Genomic DNA, 15,583 nt, shown 5'->3' with positions numbered 1-15,583 from the left:
TCGTCAAGTGGTAACGATTCATGATCCCCTACTCGCATGGCTTCCTGGTTGAATGCGGTAGAGAAAATTTATTTTGTGCTAGCGTAGCCTACCCGCAACCCTTCACTTCATTGGGTGCATATCTGGACAGCTGAGTAAACTTGGTTAGGTACTCCCTCACAGTCATTGGTCCTTGCTTCATGTTCATGAACTCCTTTAGACAAACATCTCCAGAGGACTGGTGATGGGTGTGGAAACTAGCTTTAAACTCCATCCATATGATAGATGCAGGGTTTTCATGTGCAGCGCAGTATGCTTCCCACCAGTCTAGGGCTTGACCAGTGAGTTGATGTGAGGCGTAGAGAACCATCTCCCTATCATTGCACTGAGCAACATGTAGTTTCCTATCTATATCCTTCAGCCAATCATCTGCATCCATTGGTTCCACTGCATGATTGAAGACTGGGGATTGAGTTCGTTTGAATTCTCCAAGTCTTGACGGTTGATGCAGTTGAGGAACATGGTTTGGCTATTGTTGGGGTGCATATGCACCATAGTTTGAGCTAAAGCTTGCAAGATTTGAGTTTGCATAGCCATCTGCTGCTCCAAGGTTGATGGAGGGGGTGGGGGTGGATTCTGGTTGTTGTTGTTCTCCTCTTGAGTGTTAATGCTCCTCCTTGTGTTAACCATCTGGTTAGGATTGAATAAAGGAACAGAAGTAGATGAGCAAGTCTGGAGAAGTTTAACTAAAGAAACCCATCTATATTATATTATATAGAAATAAAGATGCATCTGTGGACAAGGTGCCAAAGCATTCCACAGCTCGCATCAGCACTCAAGCAAAAACTCCAACTTGCACACTTAGCACCATAATAAAGCTCACACTAACATTATTATTACCCTTAACGATTACATCGACGCTAGGTTCTAACAAGGATAAGACTACTTATGGTAAGACCACTCTACTGGGACTCCTCTCTAGTGCGAGACCCTGAGAGGGAGGAATCAACTGATCCATCCTCAGAGACGGCGGGGGTGTTGAAGCAGATCCTCTTGCGCGGGGGCGAGTGGATAGACAAATCTTCTTCGTCATCTTCAGATCCTTCTTGATTGGCATCTTGTTCATCCTCAAGGGAAGTGGAGACGAAGGCAAGGTGCTGGCGAACTTCTCCCAAGTCCCATAAAGCACAGTTGAGCTCGTCCTCCAAGGCCATAGTAAGGGCAACTTGCTCTCGTAGCTTGGGGTTTTCTCCAAAGGAGCTCTTTACGAACGGTTCGTTACTTCCACGAGTTCTGCGGGGACAGTATGAATAAGGAGAGTTGTCCATCTTGCTGTTGTATTGATCACGAACATGGGATATGGCTTGACGAGCTGCATCTCGAACTCCAGCGGTGAAGGTTGCTCTTGGGACCATTGCTGAGTGAATGCCCACCACTCTTTGAACTTCCATACCCTCATCTTGACTTCGCTCGTAATCATAAATAGTGACTTCAACCTTCCATTCCACATATCCAGGGTATTGTTTCTTCACTCCCCTGTAGACTGGCTTCTGAGTATGTCCAAGTCCAGAAAGTATCCCCCAAAGAAAGCGCGGAAGATGTCCAGCATGGAGGCCATCACTTTCATAAACCTCAAGAATGGGATCCATATTCCAGAAGGTGGCATCATCAATCTCCTCTTCAGTTGGCACACGTGGTAGAATGGGTGGACGTCCTCCGGTTGACTTGCGGGCAGTAAGTAGCTGACGAACCATCTAAAAAGGAAGAGATGAGACATAAGAAATAGTCTTATGGATAGCAAGAGACAAGTTTGAGAACTATGGAAAGGCTTGGATGGGATTAGACTACTAGGTACTTCCTTAGGATGACCATTCTAGCTAGCCTTGCGATCCTACAGTCAGTATGGCTCTGATACCACATCTGTCACACCCAGTTTTAACGGCCAAAACCAAGTACGGCTTATATGTACTCAGGAAGTTTAACACACATAAGGATGTCATAGGTGAAGTAACAAAAGTAAATACTTTATTTAATTAAACATTCACTTCTTACAATAAAAGACTTCACCTAAGCAACCTCAAAATTAACCTAAACGACATCATCTAAACGACGGCAGCGGGACGAAAGCATTGGCGACCAATACTCCACAGGCACCGACTAGAAGACACGCTCCTTAGAACACGAGGTCATCGTCTTGGAAATCCTCAAAGTCTTCCCCTGAGCAGCATAAGTTTTTGTAGGAGAAAGCAAGGGTGAGCACATAATGTACTCAGCAAGTGTGGAAAAAATAATGACATGCAGGCTTATATCAAGAATAGGCTGACACAAGGTATTATTTGCGTAAATGCGAGTAATGAAAACACATTTGGACTCAAAAGCATTAGACAAGTATTAAATGAATGTAACCCAACAATCCATCATCTAGCATACAAGGTTCCCTACCCTGCATACCACAACCGTCTAGTACTCCCTGTACTAAGACCAAAACCACACCATCTAGTACTCCCTGTACCAGAACCAAAACCATCCACCCTCTAATCATGTGAGGATCCAAGTCTCTCATATCCGTGAGCACGGCTGTTATAACAGTTTTACACTCTGCAGAGGTTGTCTAGCTTTACCCACGAGTCAGTGAATTCCATGTTGTCGTGTTTGCAAGATACTTAACACACGTCAGTGGTGTGCCGCCAAGAATCACTGTATGACACTTTCCACTAACCAGAGACTAATCCAGTGTGTGTCTGCCCACTAGGTTTCACCGCCAGGCTTTACGCAAGCAAAGCTCCTACCCAGAAGCCCCCTTTTGTGCTGACCCAACGCACACTGGACAGACTCTAATCAGTATGTCACGCCTTACCCATATCAGCCTCGTGGTTGGTATGTTACTTCTTGGGTTGTCGCTCCACGAACCGGTCCTTACTTAGGTTACTTGAGCAAACACTAATCCAATGTCATAACCATGACAACTATCACCAACATCCCTATGCTCAAGACCTAAGGTTCCATGTTGCTAAATCATCATCATATTAACCATTATTACTGCATATGTTTATTAGTCAAAATTATGACACTTCCCAATATCCCAAAAGCAAGGCTAAGCAGTCTACCCATAAAAGAATCCTAACCATAAACCATCTAGGTTCCAAGGGATGATAAGGGAATATTTAGGGAAAACCCTAACATAGGTGACTACTCATCATATTGACAGACATTGCATGCAGTTTTGTAAAACAAAACATTTAAAAACATAGGTTCAATATGATCAAGGACACTTTCCTTCTCCTTGCTGCTGCTCAGTGTATTCTTGCTCGTGGTCTTGATATTCTTCAAATTGATCCGGGACGTTATCGGCTAATCGCACAATCACCGGTAAATAAACAAACAAGATACACTAAGAACAGAGCACAAAACAAAAGAACAACGAGATAAAAACTAGCTAAAAATAAAGAACACTGAAAAACGAATCCATCGGTGCAAGAATCGCTTAAATCGGAGCTACGATCAAAAAGTTAGGGCTAAAACAAGTCTAGGGTTAAATCTGGAAAAAGAAAAGGGCTTATATTGAATTAACAGAAAGTTCAGGGACCTTTTTGTAAAATAGAGGGACCTAAATGTAATTATGAAAAAGTATAGGGACCTAACTGCAAAAAGATAGGGCTCTTTTTGTTATTTTAGAACAGTTCAGGGGCTAAATTGCAAAATTACCAATTAAAGGAATTATCATATTTATTTTTATACTAAAAAAGGCTTGAACTACTGACTGGGTTGCTCTGGCTGACGTGGCATGGTGACAAGGGTGACACATCAGCAGGGAGGTTGAGGTGGCGGCTGAGGTGGCTGGATGACATGGCATGGCTGCTGACTGGGTTAAGTGGCAACACGTGGTAGCTTCTGGTTGGTTGGCCGAAGAGATAAGAACAGATCTAATCTGGGCCGTGGGCTTCGGATCCGACGACTGGGCAGCTGGAGAGGAACGGGACGGCGGCGATCGAAGGAAAACGGCGGCACTCTCGCCGGAGACAGGCGCTAACCTCGTCGCCGGCCTCGGAGCACGACGACGAGCGGCGGAACACAACGAGAAGGGGACGGCGAGCTCGTGTTGGGGCTTACCGAAGGCGGCGTGGCACAGGAAGGTGGTCGGCGACAAGGGGGCGGCGGCTGCTTCGGGATCTCGTTGGAGAAGGCTCTCCGGCGGCGCAGAGACCAAAGCGACGACGGGAAAAGCTTATGTGGTGGTAGGCACTCGTGATGGTGGTTTCGGGATGCACTGCGAGGCTCTAGAACGGCGCGGCGGCGAGCTCAGTCGAAGCGGCGGCGATGGCGGCTCGGCAAGCTCTGAACTCGGCGTCTAAGGCTCGGGTTTTGGCGATTTCTGGTTGAGATGTGTTCGGGGAGGAAGGCTCTACTTATATAGGCAGCTCGGGACGTCCAGGGCGACGGCGCAGCGAGATCAACTCGGACACAGCGGAGGAGAGTTGTATCCGAGCTCGATTCTGCGAATTCTTTAGAGATAAGGCCGGCTAAAGATAGAGGAGATCCCGGGGATTTGATTTGGCAACTCTCTAGAAGCTCTCGGGTTCGGCTTATGTTCGGATTTGAACGGGAGACGGCGGCCGGTGCATTCCCGTGACCGAGTCGGAGTCCGACCGAGGAAGGAGAAGGGCCTGACATGCGGGACCCGCATGTCGACAGCTAGGTGAGGCTGCTCGACCCGTGGGCTGGCGCGCGGAGATGGGCCGAGGCAGGAATGCGGCCCGGGTGGGAGAGGAGGCCGGGGCGGCGGCTGGGCCGAGGCCGAAAAGGAGCTGGGCCGAAAAGGAAAAATCCAGCCCACGAGGAGTTTTAATCTTTTTCTTTTTCCTTTAAATTCAAAATCCAGGCAACAGCTCTTTAAATAAATTCATCAAAAATCAAATAAAAATACTATTTGCCTAATTCAGCATGAATGCAAAATAAACACTTATATCCTATGTCATTTATATCTTCTTTCATATAAAATAGGATTTTCTCTCTTTTAAAATATTTAAACTCATTTTGAACTTAGCAAATTTTGAGAAATTTTAGAAATGGAAAAATTAGGGTGTTACAACCGTGTATCATTTGAGACCCGTTTGATAGAGAAATTGGCGGCGTTGGATGCCAAGGTGGATGGTGTCGATGAACTGAAGATAAAGATGGTTGAGTCTTGAAGGATGGCATCATGGGTGACCGAACACTTCCTCCACTGCCACCACAACAACCACCTTGCCCATCCTTCAATTCACGACTGCAGGTTTTTCTTCCAGATACACCTCACCACCTGGTTGATTATGTACGTAGCAGTACAGGTAGTGGCGATGCATATTTTGCTAACAGTCCAAGAAAGGGGTGTGGATGCCCAAGATGGAAGTTAGTGATTAAGAAGAGATTTGAGCAATTAGTGTACACTGTCAAATTGTATGATAGGGCAATGTGTGAAACAATGTTGGTGACACAATTTATTTTGGGCTTGAAGGAAGATTTGAGATTAGCTGTTGAGTGAGCCTGATTTAACCTTCGAGCTTCGAGGTAGGTTCAATCTTGGTTCGATCGAATCTCGAACAAGCTCAAGCTTGAATCGTGGAAGCTCATTAAAGCATGCACAAGGGGAGGAACCGAGGAAAAATAGGCTAATGGCTTGACCCGATCGTTGTCATAGTCGTCGTCATTGTCGCTCATTGCTGATGTAGAAGAGGGAGGCGGCCTTCCACGAATGGACCTATTTTCTTTGTAGCTTTAGGTGGAGGGCGAGGGATACAACACTTCATGATGGTTGGGTGTTGTACCAACGTGGACCTTAGCTAGTTGACGGTCAGTAGGGTGGGAGGAGAGGCGATGGCTGGCGGGGTACGAGCAGAGGATTGGCCGACGGGGTTGGAGCAGTTGCAGAGGAGATGGATGTTGGCAGAAGATTAGAGGGTAGATGAAGAAATCAAGATGAGTCTATCATCACGTGACGCCGTTGATTTGGGGATCGAGGTGCAAAATTTCCTTAAAATTCCCTCCAATTTTTTCGAGTGATGCAAAATTTTCCCTCTAGCAAAATTTTGGAACATTGCCTCTAAAATCTTTCCTATACTAATTTACCTCCAATATTTTTCCCGCTAACACAAGAATTTCCCTCCATTTATTTCAACAAAAATTCCCACGTTTCTAGCCCCTCTAATCTATCTTTTCCTTAACCTCCACCACGCCAGATAACACGACACCACCATTAACCAATCCTTTGACGCTGCCATTAACAAATCCTTCAGCGCTGGCGCCGGACCTTCAACACCAGTACGCAGGACCTCCATGGTCAATATTCCCCTCCGATTAAAGGTTAGTAGTTGTAGATGTTGAGGAAGGTGAATCCATTCTCCGATTCGTCCCTCCTCTCTCCGGTGCCCACCACTGTGAGCTCGGCAGGATGGCGAGCGCCGCCGCCCCCAGCCCACTCCCCATGGCCTCCCTCTCCGCGCGCCGTGACATGTTTATGATTTTATTTTCACTATGTTTGCGTTCTAATCCTGGTTCAGAAAAACATGGGATGACCTACTTGTCAACTATCATGTGAGCTGCACATATTGGCTAGTCTGGTTTTCCTTTAAATCACCCTGTTTGGTTAAGCTAGAGTTTAAAACTTTTGATGATAGTAGGTGGAAATATACAAATAATTTGGTGCTTTGACATTCTGCAAATTATTTAGATATTATTTTCCCAAACACTAAAATATTAATGCTGAATCTGAAATTCAAACCCGTAATGAACTGTTTACATATGAAACCTTTTGCAACCTTAATTTTTTTGTGCCCCTGTGCGGCTGTTTATCATCCCTCAACTGGTTAGTAGAAATATTTTGTCCGGTGGCCCCAATGTTGCGAGCTTAAGATATTTGTTTTGCATGATTTCTTTCTATAAATTTTGGTATTAGCTTTGTTTTCCAAGGTTTGGTATTAGCTTTGTTTTCCCAGGTTTGGTTAAGCACTGAAATAGTTATTCATAGATTTCTTTCTATAAATTTTGGTGAACAGCACTGAAATAGTTCTAAGCTTGGTCATTTTGAAGTATTGGGAAGAAAATATGAAATATTCATATTATTTTTGATGAATTTCCCCCCCAAAATATAGATGGCTGAACTAGACTCCAAAGCCCTGGCATGCATTTGTTTATTCGTGTTGGAGCATTTGACAAGCACATGTTACATTAAAAAACATTAGTAAAAGCAGATTATACATTATAGAGTGTCATGTCAATCTTTTGTTCTGTACATGATGCATCTTCTGCCAAGTTCGTGTTGCTAAGTAACGACCTTATACCTTCTGAAACAAAGCTTTTAAGCAACAACCTACTGAAATCTGAATGGTAGGCTGAAAGTTTCAATGTCGCATTGCTCTTCAGAACAAAGTGGTGATGTTCCTGTTAGGCAAACTCCTTGGTAACTTTAATATTAGAAATAGCATATATGATACTTTGGACCCCTCATGAGAATCTCTGTATAAAATAAATATAGATTTTAGATGCATCCGAAGAGATCCCATCTCCACATTAGTTCCTCTTATATACAATTACTATTACAATTTATCGAGCTGTTAATGATAGAAACTACAAAGATTTGCAGGATAAATGGGTAGAAAAAAAAGACTAAATGTGGTATGAAGTAACGCTCCATATGCCAACGGATAGCGCAACATCAGTGAGCCACATGTTGAGCCACAGCTTGAATCACAAGCATTGGAAGATAGTGAGATCCAAGTTGAGAATGACGACCTCCCAAATATGTCAGGTATAGCTGTAATAAGAAACTTTAAACCAATTGGAAGAATTGAAAGGATATACGTGTATAAGTTATTTTGTAATGTTGTAAACTAATTGTACAGGTGGTAAGGAGAAAGTTAAGAAGCATGGTAGAACAACCTTACCATATGTTTGGGACTTGCCAGAGGGAGCACGAATAGAAGTGAAATGCAATAAGCTTGGTCAGCCTATTGGTGAAGAAGTTGGAGTTCTAGGGAAGTTTCTTGGCACATTAGCAAAAAATGGAGGATATTGTCCCCTCAATGTGAAGGACTGGCGAAAGGTCAAGCAGGATGGCAGCGCTGAAACAATACTTCAGTGCGTACAGGTACATGTACAGTTGTTAGTGCTTTAAATAGCATACAACGTCCCTTCTGTATATTTCAGCTAGATTGACCTAGTTACATATATGCCTAGCCAAATTTTGAGAAATCAGTACTATGGTTTACTTCACATGTAGGTTCAAATTTACTATAAGCATTCCTTCATATTGTTATTTTATACTTATAGGCAATCTTCAAGCCGCCAGTGACGGTTCTGTGGTGAAATTCAGATCTGAACTATTCACACATTTTGCCTCATTGGAAAGTTAAAATGCTGCTCTTTTTTTTAGTACAAATTGCGAATTGCAGATCTTTGCCATGTCAAGATGTCACACATGAGAATTGCATCCATGGTGCAAAGCAATACTTCTATGTAGGATTTTACCTATTGCTTAAATAGTTGAATGATAAAATTGCATGCCTCTTTTTTTCTTGATTGTTTCTTGCACATTAATTCCTCTACTTTACGCACTACTAGGATGAATTCATCTATTGATTGTTTCTTGTACATGAATTTGTCTACTTTAAATACAATTTTGACATAGAAGTTCACCCCTATTGATTCTTTCTTAATTTCAGACAAAGTTCTTATACCCTCCTTCATGTGAGACGTGGATACTAAAAACAACTGGAAGAGACTGGAGGCGATATAAGGCAACCTTGAAAAAGGATATATTTAATGCTAAGAAAAAAAGAAAAGCTTTGTATAAGCTTTGCCCAGATGGTGTGGACGAAGACCAGTGGCGTGGACTGGCCAATGTTTGGAAGTCGAAAGAAGGCAAGGTAATAAATATACAATTGAATTTATAATAGTCCATATTTAGATTTGTTCATGTTAAATAATACACGTACCCAATACTTTCATTATAAGGCCCTTAGTGAGAAGAACAAAAGAAGTCGTGCGATGATGAAGACAACACATACAGCAGGGACAAAGAGTTTTCCACGTTGGGCTGATGACCTGGTGAGTAAATTTGTTTTGTTAGATGTTCTTCTCCATGTTTTTCTTCATTTCAGTGTATTTTTTCTAGAGGCAACAAGATCCTAAAAGAAGCAACCACATAGAGCGAAGGTGTACTTAGCAACTCACATGACAAAGGCTAAAGGTAAAAATGTGCATCTGGTAAGCTATATACATTCAATGCTTTTACAAATATTGAGTTGTTAAACGATCCAGTGAGTATAGTTTGCATGTATTCTTCGCTTATAGGTACAACTTGAAAACATAATCGATCAACAACCAGAGTTAGCAGAAAATAATCTAGGAAGAGTTGCATGGGAAGGTGATGCCTTGCATCAAGTTTTGGGGAAAGAAAAACCTGGACAAGTGCATGGAATGGGTTTGCTTCCAATTCCTAAAAACGTTTATGATCGGATACCACGTCAACTCAAGAACATTAGAATCACTACAATAGATGGATCACCATCTGAAGATGAGGTTGATGATAGAGAGGAATGGTCAAATTTTGGGGAACATCTACAAAAGCAAGATGAAATTCTTCAAGATTTGGTAAAGAAGCAGCAAGAGCACTATGAGAACAATGAACTAGCAGAGGTAAATTACCGTTTTTTGACTTTCATATCAAAGTTGTATTCAAACTTGTTTATTTTTTGTAGGAAAATGGTCAAATAGCAGAGTATAATAATTTCCAATCACAAGCAATACATTCTAAAAGAAAGGTATTTGTCAATATTACCAACTAATGCTAGTAGATTTATTCAATTTTATTTTTGATATATTTCAATTTGCAGAGAGTTCATTGCAATGCACCAGACCCAATAGACTCATTGATTGAACAAAGAGATACAACAACGGTAATTTTATACTACACTAGCTCCATTTCTACGGTATCTTCCCTATTATGTTTCATATTAGTAATGTCTAAACTCTGAACAACTTCCCATAACAATAGTTTAAGGTATATTGGTTGTTTTCATTAGAATTGTGTTTGGGTAGCTCTGAAGACATATTTTGGTCTCTAGTAGTGAATAATTGTTTTTGTTTGCTGGGTAGGTGAATGGATAAAGAGATTAAGGATACAAACTCATTGGTAATAGCTTGACTAAAAAATTGGAAACTTTGATTTGCTTCAATGTAATTGTGGCATAGAATTGCAATCATGGCTAGTATTTATGGGTGTTCCTTTTTTTTCTGCCAAAAGTAGCAATCTAAGGAGTTATACTTGCTTACCTATGTTTTTCAATTTATTATTTACTATAGCAAAGCGGAGTAAGTTACAGTAATACTTATAAAGTGATATTTTGGTGCAAAGGAGCATGCATATGTGTTTATATGTGCTGTAGTTAGCATGATGTGAACTTCTGGAGCTGCATGCGTGTATTAAAGTTTTATTATTCCCTAAGCTGGTAATATTGTCCTAATGAAGAATATTATTGTTTGTTCCTGTGGAAAGCTGAGTGGTGACCCTTCATTGTCATCAGAATATTCAATGCCTCCTTTTTCAAAGAAACAGAAAACTTCAAATGCTTAAAACATGCTCTGAGTTTTTAAAGTTGATATTATTTTTTGAAATGAATTTATTTCCTCGATGTATATAATTTTTTGCAGCATAAAGATATGAAATCACCTCCTTGTGAGAAATTTCCAATTTTTATGATCCTTGAGAGACTTCTTGCTCCGATCTCGATCTCATGATTTTAGGGGATTGAAACTTTTCTTTGATGGTTATGCTTACAAACTTTTTAGATGGAAAAGGCATGCAAGTGTGTGAATGTATGATTTCTTCCGATTCTGTTTCTTTATATTTACATACCCACCCTCACCACATTTAAGCTCATCATGCCTCCTGCTTTCGTCAATCAGACAATGTTCACTAAGATAGTAGCTAAGTTTACTCAGGCCTGCAGTACCTTCCATGCAAGACTATCGTTATTGTTGATTTGTTAGGATCACTTGTTAGTCTTCATCAGTGAAGAAAAAGAGCTATGCTGAATAGAGAGATGGTTTTTCTTTTTGTTTTAAGTGTGTGAAATCTAACTAATATATGTATTTTCCCATACTCAGTAATTACTTATGCTTTACATTGATACATTTTTCTCAAATAGGAGTACTGAAGCAAACCCTCCTGATTATTTGTTGCAATGATACATAATATTTACTAAAAAGAGTTGCATTTGGTAGTTACCTACCTGACACTGTAGTGTAATACTTCTTAGATTGAACTCATGTTATCCCCACCTTTGTATACAATTTGAATTCATAGTCTATTTTTTTGAAGGACATGGATATAGCGTGGAATTTGTTTAGACCTTATGTAGGATAATACAACCTCATGTAGGTTGTTAAAAATAAGTTTGATGTTTTTATATGTCTCTAAATTTGTTGTGCCATAAATTTCTAAAATAATTAGGTTCTTATACTGTATTTTAGCAGTTTATTGCACATCTGATTGTTTATTCAAATCTGAAAAAGCGATGGTATCTTATATTGGCAATGAGTTGATAACTGTATGAAGTTCATATCGACGAAGTAGCTCATCCTTAGTTATAGGTTCACTACTTCTATTTTGGTCTTGTATGTGGTGTTAATATTTCTTATATTTATTTTAAGCAACATTTATGTGAGTTATATTCAGTTAACCATTTTCATCATGTACACGAGCTAGTTTCAGTGAATGTATCTACCTGATACAATGTATAGCAGTTGGGACAAGGCGCGCGGTACAGCAGTACTATCATTAGTAGTATATAGCTCAAAACAATGTTATGACGCTAATTAATTTCCTTTGTGCAATGGGAGATGACAAATGACATGTATACGTATACTGTATTTTTTAGATGTATCACCATTGCTTATAGCCTAGTTAGTACCATTGAATTTATTTGTTTGTTTACATGGTTGTTTTATGAAACCAACATCATGATGATGATAATGACAATGATTTGCCTTATCAAGAAGGACCATCACCGCCGTCACGCTCTGCCCATGATTTTAGACAAGAGGTACCTCTTATGTGTTTAGAATCTACTACTTAGTCAGGTTGTTGCTTCAAATGTTTCCTCTTTATTTCCCTCGTAATAGACTATGGCATGCACACAAAGGCAAGACACTCAAAAGAAGACTCTACACCCCTCAAAGAAGATGCGTACTATTTCAATGGAGATGGAGGTAACAACACATCATATAACAATGTTCCTAATAAATTTTTGTTTGTATGACTCAGTCATATTTGTCATTTATTGACTGTATTAATTCTCACATATAGATTGGCACCATAGTAGTTCTGAAGACTTCAACATATCCAAACAGAGAATGTGTAGCATATGCTAGTTTTCAGAGTGAGAGGCCGCAACAAAAAGTTGATGGCGTTGAGATAGGTTCCCAATTTGTAATGGTGATTGTCAAATATCCGATTGTGGAAAAAGAGGAGTTAGTAAGGCCAATAAAGCACTGCAAGACAATCGATGAAGCCTGTGCTATAGGAAGACCGATTGCTTGGCCTAAAATTTTGGTATGTCAATTTCCATCAATTTTGATGAAGCATACATTATATTTTGTTATTGCAATCTTAATGGTTAACCTTTTTTACAGGTTGAAAAGGTGAACGGTTAAATCCATACATCTGGATGCTCTCCATGCGGCCAAATTAGGAATCAAATAATTCTATGAAGATTATATAGCATTACATGTAGTTTAGACTATTGAACTAGAAAATTTAATTTTTTTATGCTTGTTTTCTATATAATCAATTTGTTATGGATTCTGTATGTCTAATTATGCCAACAACACTCATATTTATTCCTTTGATGGATGTTATGATCATAATCATGGTGATGTGTGTTATTTTTATTATTTTCTATATGTTCATCGTTTGAATGTTATGATAATCATGGTGGTTTGTGTTATCATGCAACGTGCCATTCTTACATTTTCTCTATCATGGTGGTTTGAATGTTATGATAAGCTTTTGGAAGATACCCGCGCGGAGATCGCGCAGGAGCGGGAGCTTTTGGAAGATACCCGCGCGGAGATCGCGCGGGAGCGGGAGGTTTTGGGGAGCGCCCGCGCAGAAGCTGCGCGGGAGCGGGAAGATGCTGCCCGCTTGGCCAAGGCATCGCGGCAGCAGGCTGCCGAGGCCCTTGCCAGGGAGAGGCGGGCGCAGGAGCAGGAGGATGCGGTCGCGAGCCCCGAGTGGGCGGCGGAGGCCCACGAAGCTGACCTGACCCTTCGGGAGTTCGACGCCGAAAGCAAGGCGGCGAACCTGGGCGCCCGGGAGGACTTGCTGTCCCGCCGGGAGGGGGAGGCTGCCGAGGCGGCGACAGCCGTCGCTGCCAGGGAGGAGGAGAACGCTAAGCACAAGGAGGAGCTGACCGCCCGCGAGCGGGCTCTGTCCGAACTGGTGGCGCAAGCGAAGCAAGCCGCCGGCCTCGCACCCGACGCCGGCGCTTCTGGTGCGGCCGGGGGCCAGGGTCTCGAGGAGCAGCTACGGGCCGCGAAGGAGAAGCTCGAGGCTGCCTTTGTCTCACGGGTCAACCTGCAGCAGATGTTGGAGGACGTACTCCGGCGGATGCGACGGGCCGTGGAGAGGGTCGGCCTTGGGTGACTCGTCACGGACGAGAAGAGCGATGCCCCCGGACGACAATCCTGGGACTTCAGCAAGTCTGCGAGCGCCTCGAGGTGCTGCCCTGGGCCATCAAGGAACTTGCCGCCCGGGAAGGACGCGGCTTGGCCCAAGCGGTGGCCGAGCACGTCCTGGCCTGCTACCAGAGCAGAGACTCGAACTTTCCGCTGGAACCAGCGCGGGAAGGAATAGTCGAAGCCGAGGGAGAGGCCGCCCGGGAAGCGGTTCAGAGCACCGCTGCCGAGGTGGTGGGCTTCAGGCGGGAAGTGCCACCGCCGCCAGCCCCCGGGGATGGCCAAGACGACTCCGACGCCAACTCTGCCTCCGATTAGGCTTTTGTAGTAGTTTCTTCTTCTTTTATTTTTGTCTTGATGTAAATACGGGAGTGATCCCTTAGAAATGCTTGTATTCCCCTTGTGAATATAATGGAAGCTTTTCTTTGGGCTTGCAACTCCGATATCCTCGAGTACTTAGTGCCTTTTCTGATGTTTTGCCTTGATGTCCCGGGAAGTACTTAGTCGGTCCGACTCCGACCTTTCCGTCCCCGAGAATGAAGTCGTCCCGATCATCCTTCTCGGCGTGTTCAGCCCCCGAGCCCTCGCGAGTCCGCATTGGCTAAGTCAAAAGATAAAGACACGAACTTCCTTACTCGGGAGATAGGTCGAGCCAGCACGGAGCACACCATGACCGGTGAACACTTTTTCCCCTTGCGACCACTCAGTCAGCAGACCGAAGACACGCGTGGGCGGAAATGCGACCAAGAGTCCCCATGGTTCGGTGGTCCCCGGGCTTAAGACGGACCGAACTGAGCACCGACAGCCCGCCCCTGAGGCCTAGGCTTCGTACTACTCGAGTGGCTCGAGCGATAGGATTACCTAGGGTGCCCAGGGACTCGGTAGTGCTCGGGGCCCTTAAAAGCGGACCGAACACCAAGACCACCATGAAAGACTTCGATCGGACATTACCGCACGTACGGTACACCTTTCTACGGACCGTTCTGTCGTTCTAGAAAAAAGCAGACACACGGTAGGGTTTTGTGCGTGAGGAGACCATCTCACCGGGCAGATTAGAATGCGAGGGCCCCCGAGGACAACTCGGGAACAAAATACTTTTGAATGTAAATTTGTCTGAATTTAACCACTCACCAGACAGCTGTCGGCCTTCCGGCCAACCGATCCAGGAGGGGCGTGCGCTCCGAGCTCGGGGTGGCCGGGGACTTGGTTCCCACAGCCGGGGCACCTGAGTATCAAGGGGCACGCGAGGAGCCTAGGGTCGGGTGATCTCGACCACTCATGCTTAAGCGGTAGGACCACCCGCGGACCCTTGGGGCCGAGCAGCGACCTAGGCATCGAGGCCCTTGCGGTCGAGCTGCCTTGCTTTGATTATCGATCTGTGACTTAAGAGAGAGAGGAGAAAATCCTTGTTTGGTGCGCTCTGTTAGTGCGGTACTTGTTATAGACTGCTCTCATTTTCGACCCGGGACCTCTCAAATACCCAGACCGGCGGACAAGAGCAGGCAGAGGCATAACCCAGAGGTCCTATGGTTCGGTGGCGCCCGGGTATGACAGACCAGACCGAGCACCGACAGCCCGCCCCTGGGGCCTGAGCTCCGGACTACTCGAGCGGCTCGAGCGATACGATTACCCAGGGCGCCCAGGGACTCGGTAGTGCCCGGAGATCAGCCACGACACCGAACACCACAGCCTACCACATCGGACGTAAGTCAGCGGCAGCTGCCCGCGCGCATACCGATCGGGATTCTTTTATCAGTGGGGAAAAAGAGAGAGCGAACTTTTCTCGCACAATCGAGCATCTCACCAGACAGATTAAACATACGAAATCCAGAAAAGCAAAATTGACATACGATTGCATATTAATATTTACACTGAATTGACAAATTTTACA

At 43.6% G+C, this 15,583-nt stretch overlaps 1 pseudogene; it reads left to right on the top strand.

Moving 5' to 3' along the window:
• Positions 1-6,887: 6,887 nt before the first annotated feature.
• The window catches only part of LOC133925388 (uncharacterized), a 41,507-nt pseudogene continuing 32,811 nt past the window's right edge, over positions 6,888-15,583 (top strand).

Source organism: Phragmites australis, chromosome 7 (genome assembly GCF_958298935.1).
Source record: "Phragmites australis chromosome 7, lpPhrAust1.1, whole genome shotgun sequence".
Classification (NCBI taxonomy): domain Eukaryota; kingdom Viridiplantae; phylum Streptophyta; class Magnoliopsida; order Poales; family Poaceae; genus Phragmites; species Phragmites australis.
This window is presented reverse-complemented; position numbering and strand designations above follow the sequence as displayed.